This window comes from Lygodium microphyllum, chromosome 26 (assembly GCF_053477565.2).
Source record: "Lygodium microphyllum isolate KBCC chromosome 26, Lygodium_microphyllum_v1.1.10, whole genome shotgun sequence".
NCBI classification, from domain to species: Eukaryota; Viridiplantae; Streptophyta; class Polypodiopsida; order Schizaeales; family Lygodiaceae; genus Lygodium; species Lygodium microphyllum.
In genome coordinates this window covers 67138374-67164410 of record NC_141160.1, presented here as the reverse complement: position 1 = coordinate 67164410, position 26037 = coordinate 67138374, and positions in this window count along the sequence as shown.

Below are 26037 nucleotides of genomic sequence, written 5' to 3'. Positions count from 1 at the left end.
TAGTCATGTTAGGAGGAGCTGGTAACATAGGCAAATTCGACATGATACTCCCTCTTCCACTCGTATTTAACATGGGGTCCCCTTGACTCCCATTGGTCAAGGCCAAATTATTACCATTCCAATTTATCCTTGCTGCATAAGCCACTTGCAAGCACGACTCTACTCCTTCTGCTTGGGTAATGGCAGTGTCAATATCGGCCAAAGCAACACTACTTAGCTGCACTTGGATATTAAAATCCAATCCATGTAGGAAATATTGCAACTGTGCATTCGCTGGAATGGGAGTATAAGCATTAAGTTTGCGAAGAACTTGCTTTAGTTTCTTGGCATATGTCTAGACATTCTCATTTGGCTCTTGGCATGTTACATTCAGAACATGCAACCAATATTGCCCACCCTTCTCAGGGGCAAACTCCCTATAGAAAGCCATTAAGAATTGGGCACCGCTAGTTATGGTTTCGGCTTCTAAACTGTGATACCACACTACCGCTCTTCCTTTTAACGTCATGTTGAAGAACATTAGGTGTCCTTCATCTTGGATTCGATAGTTGAACATGAACGTTTGAAACTCCTTAATGTGGAGTTCTCCATCTTCTTTTGCTAACCCATGGAAAATGGGCAACAGTGCTCCTAATGCTAATAAATCCGATGTACCTACTGGAATTGCCAGTTGTGCAATGGCTACAACCGAATTGACAACAGGAGTTTGTGTAGGCAACACTATATCCCCACTTGTTGTGGGTTGATTAACTAGAAATAGGGAAGTACCAAGACTTCCACTTGCACTTGAAGAGCTACTCGTTACACCTAGGTTACTAGAATCACTACCACTTATGCATAACGGGCTGCTCCTTTGAGGAGAATAGCATCTTACAATCTCCAATCGCCATCTAGCCCTCTCAGCACATTCTGATTTTTGTATTTCGGCTTGATGGTCCTTGTCAAAGGACATAGACCAACTATTTGGTCCCTCAAAACCCTAGATTTGAGAACAAAGTGAATCTAGCAATGCAAGGTGTTGCTACAACATTAACAGAAGCTTGGACAACAAAGAGAAGACACTTTAGATGTTTTGTATCTTGTGTAGAAGTGTTTTTGGAAGAAAAATATACAGGAGAGTGGCTGAGAATTGGTCAATACCTCAGTACATTAACAAAGAGAGATGAATGGTTAGATGAGGAGTTTAAGAAAATCAAGAGGAAAGCGCATGGGTTTTTTTAAAAATATGGATACTTATGGAAACATGCTAAAAAGAAACAGGGTATGCCATTGTGAGTTTTGGGTGACAGAGCTTCATAAGTAAAAGTAAGGCAAGAATTTCATGAAAGCTTGTGGGCTAGTCATAGAGGTGTTTGGGGTACTTTCACAAAGATCAATGAAAGATATTGGTGGCACGGTATGTATAAGGATGTTGCTCACTTTGTGGAAACATGTACAACATGTCAAATGTATTCATCTGTGAGACATTGATATGGATTGCAACCCACATATCCATTGTCTCTTCATTTTAAGTGGGTGGTGGATTTGGTCACAATGCCTATAGGTCTTTGGCAAATGAGGTATCTTGTGCTTGCTCGTGAAGACTTGACTAATCAAGTGGAAGGGAAAGCTTTACGTACTAAGACAACAAATGCTATGTGTACTTTTCTCTTAGAAGGGATTTTTGTTTGTATGGCTATGTGGAAAATATTACAGTAGATAGGGGTGAGTTGGATGCAGATGAAGCTCATGATTTCTTTGCACGGTTGGGGATAAAGCTTGCTTTAACTTCAGCCTGTAACCTTGAAGGAAATGTAAAAAATGAAAGAGGTCACCCACCTATTGTGAAGGCATTGGCAAAAGCATGTGCAGAGTAGGTAAAAGAGTGGCCACGATTGCTCCCTTTTGCTTTGTGGGCCGACAGAACAACTCATAGTGCTATTATAGGATATATGAATACAAAATTGATGTATGGTCAAAAACCTATCATGACGATAGAAGAGATGACAGTCACATGGAGTGTGTTACCTTGAGAGGAGGAGTTGAATCAAGAGGAGTTGTTGGCCTTACGCATTAGACAGTTGGAAAGAAAGTTAGAAGACATAGAGGTAGCAAAACTGCAAAGTTAAGGGCAGCAAGGATACAGAATAAGAAACGGTTTGACAAAAGACATAAACAGAGACCAAGAACCATACAAGATGGGGATTGGGTATTGGTTTATGATATCAGTTTAGATAATTAGCATAGTGCCATGCATAAAGTTTCCAAAAGATGGTTTGGACCCTATGTGGTAAGATAGGTGTTTGATAATGCTACTTATGCATTAAATGAGTTGGATGGGATAGCCATCAAGCTTCCGGTAGTAGGGAAAATAATCAAATTATTCAAAAGGCAGGAATCTACTACCTATGATTTGCCAGAATTGGAAAAATAGTGGTCTTGATACAGGGGCTAGTCAGGAAGATGTGGAAGATGAAGAAGTAAAGAATATGGTTGCAGAGGATGAGGAGGACTTAGAATCTGATGACAGCTAGGATTTTGGCACATACCAGAGGATGTGCATGTTCAGAGGGGATGGATGTCGTGATGTTATGAGGACACAATGTGAAAAAGTATGGAATGCATCATCATCCGACTTCTTTATTGATCTAGAGAGTCAATGTGATCTGAGCCATTAGTACTAGTGTGAGTTGCATGGATTATCCAAAAATACTAGATTTTTGGTTAATTTTAATCTATTTTTTATATTATTTATTGTAAAAGTTTGAAAAAGTTAGAAAAAAGATTCTAGATTAGGGTGGCATGCAAAAAGCTAGTTGCTTTTTCAGCCAATTAGGGGATTTTCACAAGAGGGATAGATTGACGAAATCGTGTGTATCACGATCATTGTAAATAGGCTGAAAACTGCAGATTGAATGGAAAGAAGAAGAAGTGATCTGGGAGATCCGTGATCAGGTGTCTTGGATTTTTACCCCCCTTTCGGAGCCAACGGAGCCATTAGATTTGGGTTCCGGGCAGCAGAGAAAGAGTTGATTTTTCTGATCCACGTTTTATTCTATGAAGAAGCTCCAAGAGATCTAATGCCTGGAGATTGCTTCTAAGTAGTGCAAAGATTCCAGGTTCTTTTAATAATTATTGATTCAATTCATTGTGCTTTGTCTTTGTAGTATTTACGACTTGGGTATTCTCTATCTTCTTTTCCATCTCCTATCTCTACTTCCTTCTACTTTTGATCCCCGGTGGATTTGACCTTTCGACAAAAACCCCTCTGACAGCATCAATATTTGCATCGCAATATGAGTCGTAATATGCATCACAAATAGCAATGCATATTGTGACGATTTCATAGAGATGAACACCATATTGGGGAATATGGGAATTTCCCATAAGTTTGGGACACGTGGTCAAATCTTTGGATTTTGTCATAACTTGAACACTATAACTCCAAATTGAGCGCTCTATAGCTCAATAGATTTAACTTTTCAAGCACTTTCCAATGATAGGTCACATCATATGGTTTTGAGAAACTTATGGCCATGTTATTTGGGTGCCACCTTTTTAGTATTCCAAAAATGGAAATTGGGAGATTCCCAAACTCACTAATATTGTATACCGATGGTTTTAGCAACTGGGGCAATTTTTTGAATGAATAATTTTGTGGCTTTAAACACTGATACATGGGTTCTATCTTATAGTGATTGAAGGAAGAAAGGACGTGAAGGTTGGAAGAGGCACCTTAAAGTATTTTCTAATGGCTAAGGCTATTAGGCCTTGATGTAAATTTTATAACTTCTTAGTCCCTTTGATTTTTGATACCTTCCAAGTTGAATCTCTACCTTGATGGCCTATCTGAGAAGCTTAACCCTCTCTTATACTGCACATAAGCACCTTCAACTTTTTTTCTCGTCTTTTGATTTTCTCCCAAGTACCATACACTTTGGCTTTTGTTTTCTCTCATACTTCTTGAAGAGCTTTTCTTTGATGACATTGCGATTCTTCCATTGGTATTCTCATCTTAGAAGAACACAACACAATCTAAACCAATACCAAACAAATTATCATTTGTTTGAGTTTGATACTTCTCTTGCTTACTCAAGTATACTCATTGTTGCACCCTTGTCAGCCTATCCTTCGGCAATGTGGGATTTCTTTTGAGTTGTCTTGCCAATGTAGACTTAAAATAAACCTACTATTCTCCATTTCCACTATTGGGCTCACTTCAGTTTTTTCATCCAAAATAGATTCTACTACATGTCTTATCTCACACTTGTAGATACCTCCTCCTCCAAATCCACTCCATCATTGAAAAGAACTAAAGATTCCTTGCTTATAGTAGAATCTTGCAGATTTGAATTGGCATAAGCCTTAAAAAACCTTCAAACCAAGGCTCTAGCCATCATTTCTTATCCTATATACCTTTTGACTTCACTTGCAAGTCGTCACAAATTTGTTGAGCACTTTGTAGTTCCATTTTCAAGGTATTGATGATCTTCTCATTAGTTGAAACACATTTGTAATCACCTAAATCTACTTTCTTCATGGTCTCTTTGAGATTTAACTCTCTCCATGCATCTTCTTGCTTCTTATGGGTCCATGCAAATTTCACATCATCCTCCTTGCATTCAAAATTTGAAAGCCTATTCAAGATCCCTATATTGTGCAATATGTCTATCAAGTCATAAGTATGCTCTTGCCCAACCATGCTACCACCCTTGTGGAAAAATATTTCAACTGCATTGATCGATGTATTGGAAGCATAATATTAGGATGAAAGTCTCTAAAATATTTTATGAGCAATCCAATGAAGTGACATGAGAGTTGCACATCTAAGAATACCTCCTTACTAATAAAATATTTGATAATGAATTGGAGGCATGTTTTATAATCCAAGGTCTTTAGATTTGGAAGAAGAATGCCACTTTCATTGCTAAATGGACTCTCTCACCAAGCTCAAGTGCAAGGACAAGAAAATATCAATGTAGTCTCTAGCAATTTCAAGATATGCTTGTGTTCCTATAATTCCTTGCCCTTTTATATGTTTTTCATTGTTTGCTAACTCTCCCAAACACCATTGGACTTGGCTACTCCATATCCTTTGTGCTGCAACCCAATTTTGACTATCATCTCATATAATATCTCCCTCTATCCTTGATGAAGTCAAAAGATCCATCTATATGCTCATCGCCCTCAAAGTTTTCATGGATTTGAGCAGAGTAGGTTTAGATCCATCTTTTCTTAGCCTCGAGAGACCTAGATCTTCCTAACTTTCATTGAGGATCACTTAAATCTTGTGAAAAGACTACATGAAGCCCCACTACCAAGTTTGTTATTCCTTATGTACGAACTGCATTCAACATCCAGAGAATATTAACAAAACATGAGTTCATGAGATGAGAAAACGTGATATTTCTAAATGTCGCATTTACTTGCTATATTACACTAAGCACTCTTAAGTCTATGATGTAATGTCATGACATGATCAGTAATAATTTTGTATATGCACTAGGGTTGTCAATCATGTTTTGAATTGGTAATACTCTTGTTTATCATTACATGGAATCTCAAAATGATTTCTCTTAAAAATTATAAACTCACAACTAACTTAACCTCGAAGCACTAAAAGCACCCTTGAGTATTTAGTCTAATGATACTCAACCAAACAATTCATGATGATCAAAGTGAAATAAGAAATTAAAGTTATCTACACAAATTCAAATAAATATAGTCTCACTAAAGAACAACTTGGTTTATAAGAGATATAGTACCATCATTTCAAAAGGATACATAAAAAATAAAGAGCACATTTTCTAACATATGAAGAATTTTAAAAGGATTTATATCATTGGATAACGAAGTAACATTAGTTACAAGTCATGCTATATGGCATTGATAACATAAAATTGTATTTAGATAAAGCTTGGCTCCATTTCTTCCAAGGGACGTATAGCCAATTCACCATTCATACCATGGCGCTTACATATATGCTCATTTATGTCATCAAATGAAACCCTTTTTTTATGAGTCTGCATTCATCATTTTATCTCTGAAAACATCACACACAAGTGTCTAATCATTATCAAGGACATAGAGATTACTTATATTACATCAAAGTAATCGGATATATCCTCTTAGAAATAGCAAAGCTCCCAGACTATCCAATCAAGAGCATAAGCATCACTCTATGGTCTATAACAACCCTTCAATGTGGTATCTTTCAACTCAAGGGCTAACCATGTTTTTAGTACATGGTCTGCTTTGCATTGCTTTAGTTTTTTTTCATACAAATTTTCATCATTTGCACACTCTCAATGTGGCATGGAAAATGCATGTCTCTTCTCGAAGAAATACAAAGTTGTGCCCCGATTTATAATCCCCACACAACAAACATCACCAAAAAAACCTAATACAATATTACCAAAATGTAGATCAATGTGTTACTACCTTGCTTTGTGCAAATACAACATTCCCAAAATTAATGCATATATAATAGATATCATACATTTGCAAAATATTTTAAACACTATTTTATCACTTTTTAATTGAGTTTCTTCATCAGATATTCTTTTAGTACCCCAAGAATGAAATAACCTTGTGAATCACCCATTAGATGTAGGCAGTTGAGTCATGAAACTTACAAAATTTCCACCATTAAAATATGGTGTTATGGTCCATAGAGGCTCTTCTATAGTAGTTGCAATCACACGTACTAGAACTTGTTAATGATCTACATCACTATCTCTCTTCGTTTCTCTACTTTTCTTATATAGTATTTTCCTCTATAACACTTTCCTACATAGATCTTGTTGTGATCAAATTCTACAACTCCTAAAACCTTTGCTTTGAAAACAACACCATAAGCACCCTTTCATAGTTGTTCCCCTAGAGTTATCTCATCTTCACTTAGTTATATCATAGAGTACACATGAGACATACATGCATAATTACTTTGAAGGGCATGTACTTCAAATATTTCCATTGAAGTGGTAAAATTGTGCTCCATAGCACATATGAAGACCGCATCATTTTACCCCATGAAATTGACTTGTTTAAGCTTCTATCAGATTTTAATTTTGGAACTCACGCTTCCACATATAATGCATCTCATGCATGTACTTTTCCAATATCAAAATCTTGTTGGAAACCAGCCTTACTAGTGTTCCAAATTTTTGAAAGATTTCCAATCATGTTGGTGATCCATCTAGTGGCAACAACATTCAAATCTATATTTTAAACAGAACATGAAATCCCTAGGTTTTCTACATGTCTTTTTATTTGTGAAATCACATTACATCTTACTGTCTCTTTTTTAAATATTCCAACAAGTATCTCTCATCTCTTCTTCATTCATAGAGCATATTTCTCTAAATAGCCCATATCTACATTTTAAAAAAAGTATATTTTTATCCAATTTACTCATACTACCTTGGGCATTTGTTTTTTCATCAACATCCACATCTAAAGAGTGAAACCAATAGAACATATCAATAAGAGAGAGAGAGAGAGAGAGATATATATATATATATATATATATATATATATATATATCTCTCTCTCTCTCTCTCTCTCTCTCTCTCTCTCTCTCTCTCTCTCTCAAATTTGGGATTAAGATAGATACTAATGTGCTCACTAATGTGGATTATCCAATACTTGCTTTAAAATATGTATATGAATAATTATGTAGTGTTAAGAAGTACAAATATAAAATCTACTAGCATTTTCTTTTATGTTACTTATTTTTCTATATAAAATAACCACACTAAATATGATATATGTTAGTGCCAAAATGATAAAGACATGGGACATAGATACCATCTTTATTGCAAGTCATTGCTAGCTATTCTTCCTACTCCATTAGCTGATAAACCTTGTGCTTTGTCAATAATATTCATATCTCTTGGGCAATATTATTAGTTGAATTCTGCATTAGACTCCCATTTGATTATGAGTAGTTTACATATAGTTGCTACATTGGGTAACACATTGCATAGTAAGATGATGTAAACTTTATGTATCTCTAAACAAAAAAATAATGACACTAAATATAGTATCCTGTAGTGCCAAGCCAAATGGACTTGGAACATGGATACCATGTTTACTATAATCCATTTGCAAAAGCCATAGTGTAAAGCACTCTGTAGCCATGGTGCAAAGGATATATTCCATTTGAAGTTTGAAAAGGGTTTTGAACTATACACAAGGTCAAGATTTATGTTGGGCCTTGGTACTCCAATCAGGGATCATGTATGATTTAGACTATCTTGATGGGTTATCTATTGGTTTAATTAATGTTCAATGGTCTTATATATATAGTATATTCAAAAGTTAAACACCTCAAAAGATAAATAAAGAGAAAGAATCTCACTAATGACCCCAATGAGAGAGAGAGAGAGAGAGAGAGAGAGTGTGTGTGTGTGTGTGTGTGTGTGTGTGTGTGTGTGTGTTTCTTCTAATGCATGAAAGCACTATCCTTGTTATGAATGAAGCTATAAGTACACATACAAACCAAGTATGCTAGACAAGAACTAATGTTTAGATGCTTCAGAAATGTGAGCTCTTTGTATGGAGGATAAAAAAGTACTCCCAAATAGTATGATGACCCATACTAAATGTTCTTAAGGTGTGCATGCAATCACTTGTGCAACGAAATGATATCAACAATGGCATATAAAACCCAAGTACACTAGATGAGAAGTATGACCTCTTAACTTGTGCCAAGTGCAATTATATACATGTGCATTGATCATATGGAAATAGTAGATTTACACATGCAATAAATCCTACAATGAAAGTGTTAACCATAATGATTTGACAATGCTCTAGTACCCATGAGGGATGGATAGCCTAAATCCTAACCTTACCTTTGGCAATATATGAAAAACACAAGACCCTCTATAGTTGTTTTTTGACAAAAATATGCAAAATATTAGATGGGTTTCAATGTTCCCAATCCCCCCCTTAAATTATCACATTATCATAAAATGTTAGCATCCATGTCCCCCTTCAAACTATCACATTACCATAAAATATTAGGCCTTGGTGATCCAATCAAGGATCGTGTAGAAGTTAGACTATCATGATGGGTTATCTACCAATTTAATCAATGTTCAATGGTATTATATATAATATTTTCAAAAGTTAACCACTTTAAAAAGATAATTAAAGAGAAATAATCTCACTAATGAGCATAATGATAGAGAAAGAGAGTTCCTTTAATGTATGAAAACACTATCCTTGATGTGGAGGAATCTACAACTACACATGCAAACCAACTATACTAGACAAGAATTAATGTTTAGATGCATAAAAAATGTGAGCTCTTTGTATGGGGGATAGAAAAGTGCTCCTAAACAATATGATGATCCATAATAAATGTTTTGAAGGTATGCATGTGGTCACTTCTCTACCTAATTGATATTAATAATGGCATATACAAACCAAGTACACTAGATGAGAACTATGGCCTTGTAACTTATGCCAAATGCAATAAGACGACCATATTTGGAGTTCACATGATAAAGTTATGGCTGAAAAAAGTTGCAACCAATCTCATGGCCTACAAAAAAGAAAAGCAAAAAGAAAGGTGTAAAAGGAAAAAGTATATGTTTTAAGCATGGAAATCAAGGCAATGAACCTCTATATAAGATGCATGGATAGATGCATGAAGGAGTGGGTAATCGTAGAAGGGATCTATTGTTGTACTTTAGAGAGATTAAGTAAATCTACCACATCTTGAGTGCCTTTAGACAATAAGGCTTACCTAGGAGTACTGCATTTAGAAAAATTTGCACAAAGAGATACCTACTACTATCTGTGTTAAAAAACATTGTATCTTTCATTGTAGTGGGGTGTGGCAGGTTACATACTGTGGTCAAGCTATTATCTTGACGAAGTTTAGTCCAAGCCATCACTTTGGATGTAGACTTTGTAACTTCTATATGCCACTATGTTGTACAGAATTTTCTCCAAGAATTTATTTAGTGTCTTTTTGGTATCATCTTGATTCTTTTACCTTTCTTGTCTTGGATCTTGAATCCTAGTGGTTACTGACTTGACATATACCTTCTCCTCCCAGACATTAGGTGAATCCGAAAAACATGAAAAGATATGTCTAAGCTATAACAAAGATGGGAGATCCAATAGTACCTTCAATATCTATAGAATTTAAAGGATTGGGAGATGCTTCTGATGACATAAAATAGATGCTACAAGATTTAATATATACCTACAATCATAGCAACAACATCATCAGCAACAACTATAGCAACAACAATTACAACATCAACAACAACTACAAGAGAAAATTCAATTACACTCTTATACACAATATGAAATTGGAGTGACCAAAGAAACGGAGGCTATAGAGAACTAAATGAAGTTATTTGATGGTCAAAATATTTTCAGTCATCTAAAGATGTATGAATCAAATATGGAAATTTCTCGATTTTTACTTGCATGATGAGTTAGTACTTGGTACAACTTGTGGTTCATGTATTGAAGTCATGCATCAATGCAATTTATGTGCAAGATTCTAGATGGTCACAATTCAAGAAAGCCTTGAAGGAACAATACTTCCTTGAAGACTCTTTTCAAGAGTGGGTTCATATACCCAACAAATGGTTTGGCCACATTTGAGCTTCTATGAGAATTCAAGCTTAGATTGAGTCACTTAGACACTACAGAGCAGATGACTTTGGATCTTGAGAAGGTTAAGCTTTATCTATGGTAAGAAAAACCTTCGCTCTATAGATTAGTTTTCTAACATGATGGGAAGATTTTCTCTACTGAAATAGAACAACTCATAGCCACAAATTTTGAAGGAGGCATGCAAAAGGTCCTTGAGTGTATGGTTGTGTGAATTACCTATGCTATGATCGATATTACATCTTATGGTCTATAAACTCATAATAAGCCAAAGGGGAAAAAGGAAGTGCTTTAAACCTTTTCCTTGCAAACTATAGGGAAGGTATGATATCTCACTTGAAGTTTTCTGCTTTAGGTTAGACTATTAAATCCCATAGAGGTTGGGATTCTCTAGTTGACACCTACTTATTCTATGCTTATCTAACAAAGACTCATAATACTAAAGTGATTGTGAAAGAAAAGTAGAAAAGGAATGATAATTCTCCAATTTCTTAAAAGAAATCATATAAAGGGAGTGAGCAATCAAATCCTCCTACAAAACCAAGTCCTGAATAGGATATGAAGGATGTGTAGAAGAAAGGGAAAAGACATAAGCCTAAATGTGAGAAAAAAGTAAGTCACAAGCTTCTTTCAGACATCAAGTTTGCAAATAATCTCAAAAGAGTATTGGAGGAGAGGATTTTGAATAGTAAGGTGGAGTTTACTCTAGGAGAGCTTTTGGATATCTCTAATTGAAAATTCCATGAAGAGATCATCAACGTGAAGAGAAAGAGGCAAGTGATCCACATTGTAGAAGGGCCTACCACCAATGGTGCATAGATCAAGGAAATAGATGCAAACATTGATGAGGATGCTCTTGTTGGTCATTATGTGGTACATTAGCCTATGTAGTATTTAGAGGATGAGTCACTTGATGGTGCCTTGTAATCATTAGTCCAGGGTTCATTGGGCGAAAGAGACTTTGGAGACAATAGTCAAGGTTGTAGAGTTGAAACTTGTGTTACCATGATTGATCATTTTTAAATCAATGTCATGGTTTGAAGTTTTTATGGGAATGCCAAGTGGGTTGTTGATGTAGAGAAAGTTGGTAGATGTCGGTAGCCAATGACATTCTTGGAGAATTGTATGCGGCATGCCTAAATATGAAGGTATCCATAGGAGATGTCCAAGACGAACATCACTTTTTGTTTAGGACTCATGCTCATAGCCTGTGATTTTGAGATAGCTCTACATCACTACAACATGGATGGAGACTAAGGCAATGGATAATAGATCTACTTATATGTCACTGAAGAAAGGATGGAAAAAGAACTCTCAAGGTCACAATATTTTGTGTGAATCATCATAAAAATAGGGATACACTATGAGAATCAACTTTATCTTCTATAAATCAAGGTTTTTTTAGCACCACTATCTAATGGGATGATGGTGGTGTGGGATGAGAAAATCTCTCATCCTCTAGTAGTGGCACTTTTCTTTTAGGATTCATTGGTCTTTCAACAGAGATCTCAATTTGTTTCCACAAAGTTTCAGAGTTGTCAAGAGTTGTATCCCTCCTCAACCTCTACCCTCGACCCCTCTACTTGCATACTCTCATTGTCTAGGCTAGGGACATTGCTTTCATCATACACTCATACAGTGTGAGGTGCTGATGGCACAACATACCACCAATGAGGTTGTCGAGATTTGGATAGAATATTACAAGTTCAATCTTACATATAAGTGTGTTGCAAAGAGGGAATCAACATTTGTGACTGTATAGAAAAGCTCATGCACCTATTCACAATGATCTTGCAAGATAAACGCGTCACATAGATTGTTCAATATTTTCTCGAAATCTACCACCAAAAATCTAGATGGACCTTGCCACACTGTTGCCACAACTTCTTTCAATAACACTTTAAACCATTGTATATCAAATATGATCATGGAGAAGCTATGGTAATCCAGTAACACTTTGCAAGTTACCAAAATAATCCGTCTCATCTACTATAGTATTCAGATCCATAGCCCACTGTTAGCTCTTTTTCTCAAACTTCACCATGACACCACATTTTGTTGTGGAGCACATTTTATTGATGTACTCAACTCAAAAATTTCACCCACATGACCATGCTGCATTGTACATTTTTTATTGTACACCAAAATAGCTAGGTTAGTTATTGTGCATAAAATCTAGATATGACAACAAACAAAGTATGAGGTCACCTTTAGACTACATCTCTCAAGAATTCCCACTCCTGTGTAGAGACCTCTACCCCTTTCCACAAAGATGCAGTCAAAGCTTCATGTAACCGTGACCTCATAGGCATAAAATGCACCATCTTCTCCATGCCTTTTGGATATTGAACCGGTTGATGGCATGTATTGTGCCGAAATTCTAATTACGCTCCCTCCCATTCTCTTCTATCGTGCTCATACCTATCGAGCTACTTCTCCATGGATTCATGATGCAACATATAAAAATGATTCACTTTCTCCTTCGTGGCACCATCCATCCTCTTTTCTACCCCATTTCCAACCATTGCATATCCTGTTAGTTGATCATCATTCTTAAGCATCCATAGCATAGTGTTATCTGAATCCACCATCGACAGCCACTCCAAAATATGCACTAATGCCTCTGACACTAACCAATCTTCAGTTGTGCTGTCTTTTGAATGAGCTCATTGTTACACAAATCCCTTCAAGGTTTTCATAAAGTGCTCCAAGAAGAATATCGAGTGGATATGGATAGGCCTTTTAGTCTCTACTTCATCAATGAGATGTATTAGGAGGTGAGTTTGTATTGTGAGCATGCTCCTGGGCAAGTACTTCTCAAAGAGATAGACTGTTTCCATCGTTCCTTGCCTCTTGCGGATTCAATAAAGGATGTCTTGATCTCCTTTTGTGAGATCCATTGTCTAAGAAAACCTTTCCTCAGTTCATGGCCCTCTAGCAAGAAAGCGGCATGTCCCTAATATATCATCTTCTTCATGGTCTACAATCCTCAGGAGTCTAATTGTGGTCCACACAATGGACATGCATGATAACTTGAGGTTACCAGACTTGTCATAATATCCATATCGAGTCAACACAAACATGAATGAGTCATGTTAAATATCAGTAACAATGATAATGAAATCTCATGTACCTAAGCACTCCTTGAATCTTGAAAAGTCATGCATGATCCACATAAGAATGGCTTGTATATTAGTGGACCATTGATCAATATTCTGGCTCATGTCTTTCACACTAATCCCCTCTTTCCACAAAATCTTGAGCTCATCAACTAATGAATGGATATAGATGTCTATTTTTTTAACTTTCTATTGTCTAGGAATGATTAAGCTAAGGATCAAGTGTCCTTCCTTCATAAAAAGCCATGGTAGGATATTGTAGTTTATAAGGACTACATACCAAACACTCTAAGAAGTTGAGCAAAGACTGAATGGATTCATGCCACATATGGCTAGATTGAGCTAAAGATTCCTTAGCTCTCATGCAAAGTCAAAAAAGGTAGAGTCAATGTAATTTTATATGTGTAAAATCTACTGATATTTGATGGATTCCATTTGTGGATCTATTTTACACATGCCACATTGTCAAGCTCATTGTACTTGACATACAAAATATGTGACATATGTATGGTATAGGTGAAAAGTATATGAGAACTTTCTAAGAGAGAGTTTGCACTTTCAAGGTCTTATTGATACTTGTGAGCACCACAATTTGCACATGTCTCTATAGTCTAGTATTCTCCTTAAAACAACACATAATTGTTGACACATGCATGGATGCTGTTATAGTCCATCCAAGCTTTCGTAACACTAGTCGTACATCATCACGAAACTCAGGCATTCTATTCTAGGTGGCAATGTGTGATATTTTAGCAATCTGAAAAAAACCCCAAGCACCTTTGAAGAGTATAAAAATAATTTTTATAATGGAATAAAAAATAAAATGTGCATAATAAGTATTTGAATAACTCGATCATATTTTCATCATCCCATCCGTTTTACATGTACATTTAGAAGTACAAGTAGCATCCTTAAGTGAGATATTTAGCACCCATCATATAATGGTATGGATACCTCCTCTCTTCGTGGATTTATGACTCAACATCCCCATGGGTAGTAATTCATTGATGATTGCCTCCATCTTGAGCTCCAATATTGGAGGAAGGTCTGAAAGACCCACCATCTCTTGAGTAGAATCTTGTTAAGTGTAGACATGGAAAAACCAACATATAAAGCTAGAGGCTGTCACAAGGCCTCATTAAGTACGTAAAGATTATAGTGTACAAGTTACAGGAGGGTTACATGGCTTATGATTGGAGCATTAATGCAATTACATACAAGGATTAAAAAATTTTGACTGAATACTGTGAATAGAAGGACTAGTGAGGCTTGTCCTTCTACTCTTGAGTGTCTTCTTCTTTTTCTTCTTCTTCATTGATAGTTGTTGCAAGATAGACCTTCTTTGATCTTTCTTGGCATGACAAAATTTTTCAATGTGCCGAATTCTTTTATACTCATCATTTTATCTCCAAAAACATCACACGAGTGTCTAATCATTATCAAAGATGGAGAGACTACTTTTATTAGAGTCAAAGTAATCGAATGTATCCTCATAGAAATAACAAAGCTCCTGTAGTATCTAGCCAAGGGCATAAGCATCACTCTATGGTATATAACAACCTTTGTTTGTCTCTTTAATTCCTCTATCTCTCTCTCTCTTTATCTCTCTTCCCTCCCTATTTCTCTATTACTCTCTCTCCCTTTATGTATGTATGTATGTGTATATATATATATATATATATATATATATAATCATATCAATTTTGAGATGTTTTAACTCCATATATCTTAACTTACTTTGGGCATTTTAATTTAAGTTTTATTCATGTGTAGGACACATCACAGAAATGCTTCATTTATCCACATAGCCTATTCATTTCATTAGATTCCTACCCATTACTTGAGTTCTTAGTGTTAAATGTATGCAATTCCCCATTTTATCTTTTTGTCTAACACTATATGAAACTTGTTTAAGATAGAAAAAGTTAATATGTATTTCTTCTATATCATTCACACACAAAACCATAACATAAGACGTTCCACAAGATTAAATACATGCATGCTTTACATAGAAAATTGTTCATCTCGACTTACCAAACAAAACTTTAGCCAATCCAACTCACAAATAAATAGACAAAACAAAATTCTACTAGCATAAGAACAATACTTTTTTACCTTCATCTTCTTTTTGTATACATTTCTTTCACACACTTTAGCATGTCTAGCAAATCACAATCATTTTACTTATGTATATTTGAGGGAGTCCTCAATCAACTATAACATTAAGATTACCTCAAATTGTTGAAGATTTTCAGAGGAGCACAATTTTTTTTTTCTTGAAAAACCATAAACATCATGTCTTAATGGGGTAGACAACAAATAAGTTTGAATCAAGCCCACTACAATATGTGTTATTCCATAGTAATCAATGTTTAAAGTAAGCATGAAACCCAAATTTAGATTGCATCTACACACAACATGCTCGATAATCAAAGGGACCTATTTCAACAATCATTGATAACATTGGCATTGCTAGTGCAAGCCTAGATCTATGTTCTACTTACTTCTTGTGCAAGATATATCAACACTAAAAGAAGTAGATTCCTACTTCATGTTGGTGTCTTTTAGATTCTTGCTCTAGTAAATCATCGACTTGCTATTCAAGCATTGAACATCCATCTTGGCCTATATAACTATAGCATTTGAGAAGTTTTGTGATGAGCGAGGTATTAAGCATCAACTGACCATCCCATACATTCTGCCCCATAATGGTATGGCTTAGTGCATGAATAGGACAATTCAAGAGTGAGTTCACACTATGCTTAGCTAGGCAAACTTACCATAGCATTTTTGGACTAAGGCAGTTACTACTGCCGTACACTTGATGATCCTTCTACTACTATGTACAACTAGCTAGACAACATGCAGTAGTAGTAGTTGATCCCCTAATGGCCTAGGTCCTTGATGCTTCACAGGATGTAAAGGTCCCACATCTAGCTTTGAGGCTGTCTAATAGAGATAGATGATAGCCCCTACATAGTTTGATCCCTTTATGGATCATATTATGGTGGTAGACGTGCCAATAAGCCTCTTACTTACTATGAGGCCATGCACAAAGGTGATAGTCACACTTGGGAGAGAGCCATGCAGTCAAAGTATGAACTAAATAGAAAGAGTCCTCAAGTTGAAAATAAGTCTTTTGATAGTGCCTAGCAACCTTGTCTAAAGGAGAAGTTTCTCAATCTTCCAACTTACATGGGTTATTGCTTTCTTAGGTCACCTCCTTATTATAGTGTGGGCATGATCCCCTCATAAATATATGATAGTTCCCTTGTCAACGTCACTTTTGTGTCTCACTAACCACTTACTAATTAGTTTCCTTATTTTCTCTAAAGAAGCAATGACTTTTGCTACTCAATCTTGGTGGTTTTAATTGTGTATTTGATAACTCTCACAACCTATAACTGTCATAAGCTCTAGCAGTTGTTGCCCTACTATCCATATGGTAACTCTCACAACTTGTGCTTTGGTTGTCCTATCACTTTGTGATGACAAAAAATTTGTAATAGTTAGCTCCCCTTTAGTTTCATTTTTTCATATTCCTCTTCTACATCTACATGGCTTTCAAGCTTACATTTTATCTTGAGAGGGCAATTACAAGACTACAAGTATATGGGCATTTTTGTACTATAGTACATTAATAGATAGAGATAATTTTGTGTACAAAGAGAGAGAGAGAGATATGTGAGACTTCAAGCTCATATGGTGTGTGACCGCCGACAGAGTCTTAGCTATGTCCAGCTGTATCTGCAAATGTTGGACATTAAATAAGTCGGTGGCTTTAGACTTATTCAGTACTTGGTGTGAATGGTCTTATAGATCTTAGTGTGTTGTAATCATTTGATATATATGGGTAATAAAACATAAAAGAAGTAGTGAGGGCATACAGCTCCTCACAATGGTGTCCATTCTCTGTCTCTGCCTTTCTCACTATTAACATGGTGTCAGAGCCATGAATGGGCTCTTTGGAGGATGGTATTGGTGGAGCAGATCCTGAAGCTTGAAGACAAAGCATGTTCCTTAAAGAAGCATGCTACCATTGATCTCATGCGGAAGGTATGCATTTCAGTTTGAGTCTCTGGAACTGTTAGTGCTTGTTGGGGGTTGCTTAAGGGATCAAAAACATGTAGTAGAGCCTATGTATGATGTCATTCATGCTCAACATGAGCAGAAAAATGCAGGCGTGGTGCTGGAACTTTTGTGCTTTTTTCTTCTTGGGAAGAACAGGACAGCTCAAGTCATCCATTGATGCACTCTATTGCCCATGAAGGAGGAGCAATGCTATGTAAAGCTTAGAGAAGATTGGTTAGGCATGGTAAAGTGAGTGCTAATCTTCATAACCAACAGGTGTGAGGTAAACATATCTCCAAATAGATCACGTATTTTGGGGTTGATTGCTACTTGCACTCTGTTGGTGATATGAAAGATCCCATGGTATTGATGCTATGTCTTTAGCTCATCTTTGAGCTACATGGTTATATACAGATTTGAAAATAGGGATAGACCTATTACTAATCTGTCAAGGAGACATACTCTTGAAGCTTGGAAGATTTCTAACATGTACAATGAACTCTGTTGAAGCATAGGCATACTTGGAAAGGTACAAGTGTTGTCTCTCATGCTCTTGAGCTTGGGTTTGGAATGCCAAACGCTCAGAGTTTGCAAGGAATAACAAGCTGCCAAGAAGTTTCCAGCACTACTACAGGGGCAGTGTTTGGTCCACAAATGCCTTTGGAATGATGCAAATGATCATCAAGAATGCTTAATAAATGTCTATGCAACACCATGTACACCTAGACATGATCAAAAGGGATTAAAACTTCACTTTTGGAATGCATTTACAGATATGAAAATTATAGGCTGAAATTTGAAATTAAATATATAATAGTTATCACTTGAAGGTTAAAGCGGTTTGACATTCGCTTGTACCCATAAGGCTTGAGTCATGCCATTGGAGCTATAGGTGTGTTGTGGGGTACTGTGAGCATTAAATGCCCAAAATTTGGGCTGATGTATGTAACGTGTCCCCCTGTCCACTTGTAGGACACGTCTTAGCAGCCCATCGGGAAGAGAGTCTAGAAAGCGCCGCCCGGCACTCACAAGGAATGTCACGGGGTTTGCGATCTAGGTCTTCTCGAGTTTGCCTCGAAGAGGAAGCATTCCGGCCGTTTCAACTGAGGACCGACTTGAATCAAGGTTTCCCTAATAGTCAAGTTCCTAGAAAGTAGCTAGCGTCGAGCCCCAGATGAACCACTTTACGCAGAAACATCAGGGTCGAAGCGGATTTATACTGCACTTGGTTCAAGGAGAATGGGAAACGAGAGGGATGCGAAGCTCAACCTCTCTACCCGTAAGGCATAGTCCCATTCCGTTCCCCTAAAACAACATAAATTGGGACTCTAACTCTAAAGATTCTAGGTCATTGTTACCTTGCTGTCAATTTCCTTTGAGAAGGCGAACCGGGACCACCCTTCCGTAGGACAGACCTAGGGTCACATCCACCGCACTTTCCTCAGGTTGATTTAGTTATCTAATTACCTACCACATTTAGTTTGACAAGCAAAAAGCAGCTTCCTTAATTAACCAATTAATCACTGGTTTCTTCACGTAAGTTACGCACTGATACAAAAAAAAAATTCAAGCAAGTTCCTTTTTCAACATTTGATCTTTATTTATCAATCTTTGGAATACATCAAATAACTTGCCCGAAGGCTATTCCAGCAATACTTAGTGATCCCTATTCCAAGTTTCGCCCGTTGACTAGTATGCGGGCCTCGAGATCCCATCTCGAGTCATGTCGGCCTCTTGTGCAGGATTCAGAGACAAGGGATTTATGGCTAGAGCCTCCCCTAGCACCCAAGCGTCCTCCTGCTCCAAGTACACCCACGAAGAGACCTCTCGTGGCAGGTTTGGTCCATGTACCCGACACGGCTAACAACCCCCTTAAATAGGGTTAGGCAGACAGTTGGAGGTAACTGATGCTGCTTCTCCCTCTAGGCTTTCAACCTGAAGCATTAGTTATTTTTCTGGCATTAGTTCCTTGAGCAAAGAAGTACAAACAATGCTCCTAAGTGTACAATCACGAGCAATCCAGTGGTCGTTTGTATGGCCAACTACTAGGGTGTAGTTCCTTCTCCTCAAATACTTCCAGCATTCAATCCTAGATCAATCGTGACTTGGAAAGATCCCAAGGGTTTCGTAAGCTGAGTTGCTTGTTTACCCTTTTTCCTAGGGTTAGGGTTTATACCTTGTTAACCCAAATTGTCACTAGTTTAGGTTTCCATATATTATGGTCAATAAATCCTGGACAACCCCGTTCTCCTCACTTGATTGGTCAATTGCTTACTAGGCCATTCATAATTACCCTGGCTTGGAAAATCAATCTTCAAGGAAGAGTGTTGAAGCAGGAGGACTTCTCAATTCTTAGGAAATTTGACTTGTTATTAGAACTCGCCAAACTTGGTCTAAGGAGTAGCAATAGTATTTTGTGATTTAGACACAAGATCGTATGACGTTGCAACTCGTAACATAAGATAGGTGCCAGTATCTAACTTGTGGGATCATATCTTTCTTCATACCATCTTTCTTGATCAAGAATACCTTTGATCAAGATAAGGGCTTGGGAGTCCTCTTGACCCAACCCAACCCTAACCCTACTAGGCCGATAATGTTTTGGCCCTAGGGTTCCTAAATTCATTCGGAGGTCTAGTATTTGGTCAATTTATCCTTAGGGTGAAAACCTTAGATCGTTCTTGCACGATGTTTAAATAATCCTAACATTTCGTAAATATGGGTAGGACCTTTGAGATTGGAAGTCTTAAATTGGCATCTCAAGTGCAATACTAGGCAGAATTTTATCGTAGCTTAACCCTACCTAGCACATTGAGGTGATTGTCATACACTAACTAATCGTACCTTAATGACTTTCACGTAAGCTACTCAATTATACGCAAATTACTTAGTTGATCTAACCAACCCACGATTAAAAAAATGATCTTTCCTCTAAAGATGCAAATGCTTTCTTCTAGAGTTTGCAAGACTTTCCCTAAAAGATGGAAGTAACTATAAGATGTATCATTCCATGAGAATATGCAATTTCAAAAACCATAGACCTTTTGCCTTTATGCAACTAAAGGATCTATAGAGAACTTTCTTTTCCTTGCCCTTACTATAATGATTGACATTCAGAGCTATTCTTTTAAAACCCTACGTTTTATGCATCATATTCAAGCTTTTAATGAAGATGCATCCTTTCCCAAATTCAAACTTTGAAAAAAAAAACCCCATGCATGAGCGAATGCCCTGATTCCATCGTTGAATTAATCTCTCCTTTATCACTTAACCCAACCTAGAATGTAATTATCATCGCATGCAACTTGCAAGGTTCATAAATGCTTTCCATACCTTGCAACTACTCGGATATCATTTAATGGGCATCTATGATTATCTTATACACGAGTCACAACTATGCATTATGAGTTATAAGCTCTGTCCTATGCACGAAACAACAAAGATGCCTTTGCAAAATTTTGTTTTTTTACTTATGCATCATACGTTCAGAATTTGAAACTTCCCTTGACCATGAAAGTGCAAGCAATTGCAAATTCACGACATGCAACTAAAATTTGTAGATCGAATGAGTAAATAAATTTCCTAACGCATTTAAACTTCCCCACGAAAATTTAAAAAACATGCTTAATGCATCATTTTCATGCAGGAATATTATCGGAACCTGGGCATTAAGAATCGGGGCATTGTCCACTCTCGTACTAGGGGTGGAAGCTCCCACTCGTGCTCCTCTCGACTTTTGCTTCGGAGCCATTGATGCAGTAGCTTTCGGCTCAACGAACTTCCCCTTGGCTTTCTTATGCATTTCGAAGTCACTCTACTCGAGATTCTCCTCTTCCGCACAGGAATTGGGCCTTGTAGTCACGGTTTTGATAAAACCCGAGACACGGGGTGAATAGGCCCAAGGAAGCTTTAATAAAAGCTTCTAAGCTTCTCTCACACAGGGAAATGATGTGGAGGTGGGGATAATGATGGAGAAGATGACGACAATGTTGATGGTGAAGATGATGATGATGGTAATGATGATGATGATGACGATGATGGGGGCGGGTACAGCCTCGCAGCGTGGGCAGAATGACGAGGGTAGCAGTAGGTCCTCAATGGAAGCGGGAAGCTCCACAGGGGGCATGGGGAGGAGGCATGCAACTTGCCACTTGAAGGGGTGTTCCCCTTCAAGTGGCAAGTTGCATTACATTAAAAATTTTTACCTCTTTTCCCCCTTGAAGTGGCAAGTTGCATTACATTAAAAAAATTGCAAAAATTATCCATTATCTCTTTTCCCCCTTGAAGGGGTGTTCCCGCGTGGGCTATGGTTTTTAGCCACGGCTTCCTATACACCACGCGGGGCTGGTGTTTGTTGATGCGAAAGGGTGGAGCACTTAGCCCAAGGTTTTTCCATTGCGGGAGGTCACTCGAAATTGCTTATGCTCGCGATCAAGAGTCATTAATATTTTGTTGTGGAAATATTACATTATCTCCCCCTTAGAGGAATCGAGATGTCCTCATCTCGAGAAGATCTGGGGGGTATTGTTGGTTGAGAGTACTTTCATCCATCCAAGTGGCATCCTCTTTGGGGTAATCTTTCCATTGGATGAGGTATTCTCTCAAGGTCCTGGATCTCAAATGCCTCTCCCTAACATCTAAGATCTTGTCACGCTGTAGTTCAAGGACTCCTTGGCTAGGAATTACAACTTGTTGATCATCAAGCACGTTTCTAGGGTTAGGCACATACTTTTTCAATAGACTGATATGGAATACATTATGAACTTTTAGGTTTTCAGGGAGCTACAATCTGTAAGCATTAGGCCCTATGCACTTGAGAATCTTGTAGGGTCCACAATACCTTGGACTTAGCTTTTTGCATTCACCCAAGGATAGGGAACTCTTCTTTGGACGTATGTGAATGAAGAACATATCACCTTCAATGGAGGATCTGTCTTGACGTTTCAAGTCCACGTAAGCCTTTTGTCTGTCCTTGGCGGCTTGGATGTCTTGTCTTATTGATTTGATTTGTTCATCCATGTCTTCCAGCATCTGCTTTGAAGCTTCAACCCTCAAGGTTGGATCCGAAAAGCTTAAAGGAGTACAAAAATTGTGCCCATACAATGCTTGAAAAGGGGGTATCTGAATGCTTTGTTGGTATGAAGCATTATGGCAAACTCGACCAATGACAAATATTGAATCTACTTTTTGGGTTCGCGGCAACAGTGTGCCCTAAGCATATCTTCAATGACTTGGTTGACTTGTTCCATTTGACCATCAGTTTGGGGATGATAAGTTGTAGTGAAACAGAGTTGAGTCCCAATGGCCTTGAAGATAGCCCTCCAGAAGTATGAGGTGAAGAGAGAGTCATGATCACTAATGATTCTTCTGGGTAACCCATGCAATTTGAATATTTCCTTGATGAATAACCTTGCGATGTCTGAGGCTTGATAGTTTGTCTTAACAGGGATAAGATGTGCAACCTTGGTGACCATATCCACCACGACCATAATGGAGTTGTATCCTCCCTGAACTTGGGTTAGGCCAAAAACAAAGTCCATACTAATAAATTCCCATTTCATTTGGGGAATGTCAAGTGGTTGCAATTTCCCTGGCATTATGACATGTTCGGCCTTAATGTGTTGACAAGACAAAAATTCCGTGACATATTTGAGAACGTCACCCTTGAACCTATCCCAATTATAGCTCTTCCTGACTACATTAAGGGTCTTGGCATAGCCAGGATGTCCTGAGAAAGGGGAGTCATGGGCTTCCCAAAGTATCTTGGCATAGCCAGGATGTCCTGAGAAAGGGGAGTCATGGGCTTCCCAAAGTATCTTCTACTTGAGTGACTGGCTTACCGAGATACATAATCTTGTCCTATAGTAGACAAGTCCACTATTGATAGAGAATTCTTGATACTTTGTTTGCAACTTCAGGTCTTGATCTTTGATGGGGATCTCCCTTAGCATTTTCTGATAAGTTGGGTCATGGCATGCCTCTTCTCTAGCTAGCTCAAGAATTGGGTTGTTTGGCATGGATACCTTTGTGGCTAGAGATCTTGCTATTGATGGATCTTGCAAAATCAGAGAATTCAAAAATGCCTTGTGCATCGGCAACTACATTCTCCTTTCCAGGCCGGTATTTGATTTCGAAGTCATATTCTTCCAGTACTTCAATCCATCAACGTTGCCTCATATTGAGCTCATTTTGGGTGAAAATCCATTTAAGACTCTTGTGGTCCGTCCCTAAGGTAAATTTGTTACCTAGCAAGTAGTGTCTCCAAAGTTTGAGAGCATGGATGACAGCCAACAGCTCCAGATCATGGGTAGCATAGTTCCTTTCATGGCTCTTCAGTTTCCTTGAAGAGTATGCTACAGGATGACCTTCTTGCGTGAGCACACATCCTAAGGCTAGTGCGCTAGCATCAGTTATTACTTCAAACCTCTTACTAAGATCAGGAAGTTTCAGGATAGGTGTTGATACCAAGATTTTCTTTAGTTTGTCAAAGCTGCTCTGTTCAGCAGGTGACCATACAATTGATACTTGCTTCTTTAGTAGATCAGTCAGAGGCGCCGCAATCAAAGCATAGTTTTTTATAAAGACCCTGTACCATCCTGTCAATCCAAGAAAACTACGTATTTCTTTGACAAAAGTTGGTGTTGGCCACTCCAGAATGTCTGTGACCTTATCCGGATCTATTGAAATTCCTTTCGTTGATACAATGAATCCCAGATATTCAATCTGTCCCTTGAAAAATGCACATTTCTTCTTCTTGGCATAAAGCTTGTGTGCTCTCATTGTTTCAAGAACAATGCAAAGCTAGGGTTCATGATCTTCTTCCTAGATTCTTGATTCTAGTCTAGCTTATTTAGTTTAATCAAATAGACAGGTAGCCCCTTTCTAACTCCTTTTATGATCCGTGTTGCTTTTGCCAGCTGGAATCTTTGGCTTTCCAGCCTCTCCTTGAGTTGTGATTAATTCCCCTTCAGAATTTCGGAAGGAGACTTGGCCCATTCCAGAGTGAATGTGGGTGTCATTGGGTATTAGCCAATCCATACCAAGAAAACATTCGTGGACACCTAGGTTCATTACCTTGAATCTGACCGAAGTCGACTTTCCACCTTGTAGGAATTTCACCTTAGTAGTTTGCCTGGTACAAGAGACCTCTCGACCATTTGCTAATTCCACAAGTAAGGTAGGTGCATCTTTTGTGGCTATTCCTAATCTCTTTACACAGACTGGTGAAATGAAGGAATGTGTACTGCCATAATCAATCAAGGTTTTGAAGCTTTTACCTTGATAGTTTGATGGAGTTTGAATCACCAAGAATTGGCAATTTGGGCCTTTCTTGTGAAGATCTGCATGAACCGTTGCCCTCTCAATGTCAGTATGGATGGATCTTCTTCATCGCTCAGCTCCTTGTTGGCAATACTGGAGGTTCTCCCTCTGGCCCTGATGGTGACTCCTTGGCCATGGGCAGCTCCTTGGAATGGCCCTTGATGTTGTCCTCTGCTAAGCTTAGGACACTGGCTTTTAAAGTGACCAGCCTCATTGCAATGGAAGCAACGGAGATTGCGGCCATTACCTTGTGTAGGAATGAAGTTGTTGACAGTGTTCACCCTAGCTTCTTCCTTTTTCCTTGGATTTGGCCCTGCGCTCTCTTGGCCTGAGACCTAAGCATTCCCTTGTTCTGATCCCTATAAGACCAAGTCCTATTATTTCTTGGCTTGGTCTGCACCTCCTGTATTATGGGTGCGGCTCGAATGAGCACGTCTTGTAGGTCCGTTCGCTGCATTGATTCCAAGCGGGTGTTTATGGGTGGGTGTAACTCGGCACAAAACTTTGACACCTATTGTGTCATGTCCATTTGTGGCACGTACTTTAAGAGAGAGACAAACTTTGAATAGTATGCATCCACGGATAGTCCAAGCTGCTTTAATTTATAGAATTCGTTCATCTTCTGCATGCGGTAGGCAAGTGGTAGATATCTCCCTCACATAGCTTTTTTAAGCTTCTCCTAGGTAACTGACCCTTCTGAGATCCCTTGGTCTCTGTACCATTGTTTCCACCAAAGTCTTGCTTCATCGGTAAGCTTAAGTTTGGTGAGCATAGCTTGGTTAGCGGGTGCAGTACCTGCTGCCTCGAAGTAATCCTCCATGGATTCGATCCAGATCTCGGCATCAGTTTGGACAGTCCTTCCCTTACCATCGAATTCATGTGGCTTGATTTGTTTGCAAAGGAACTT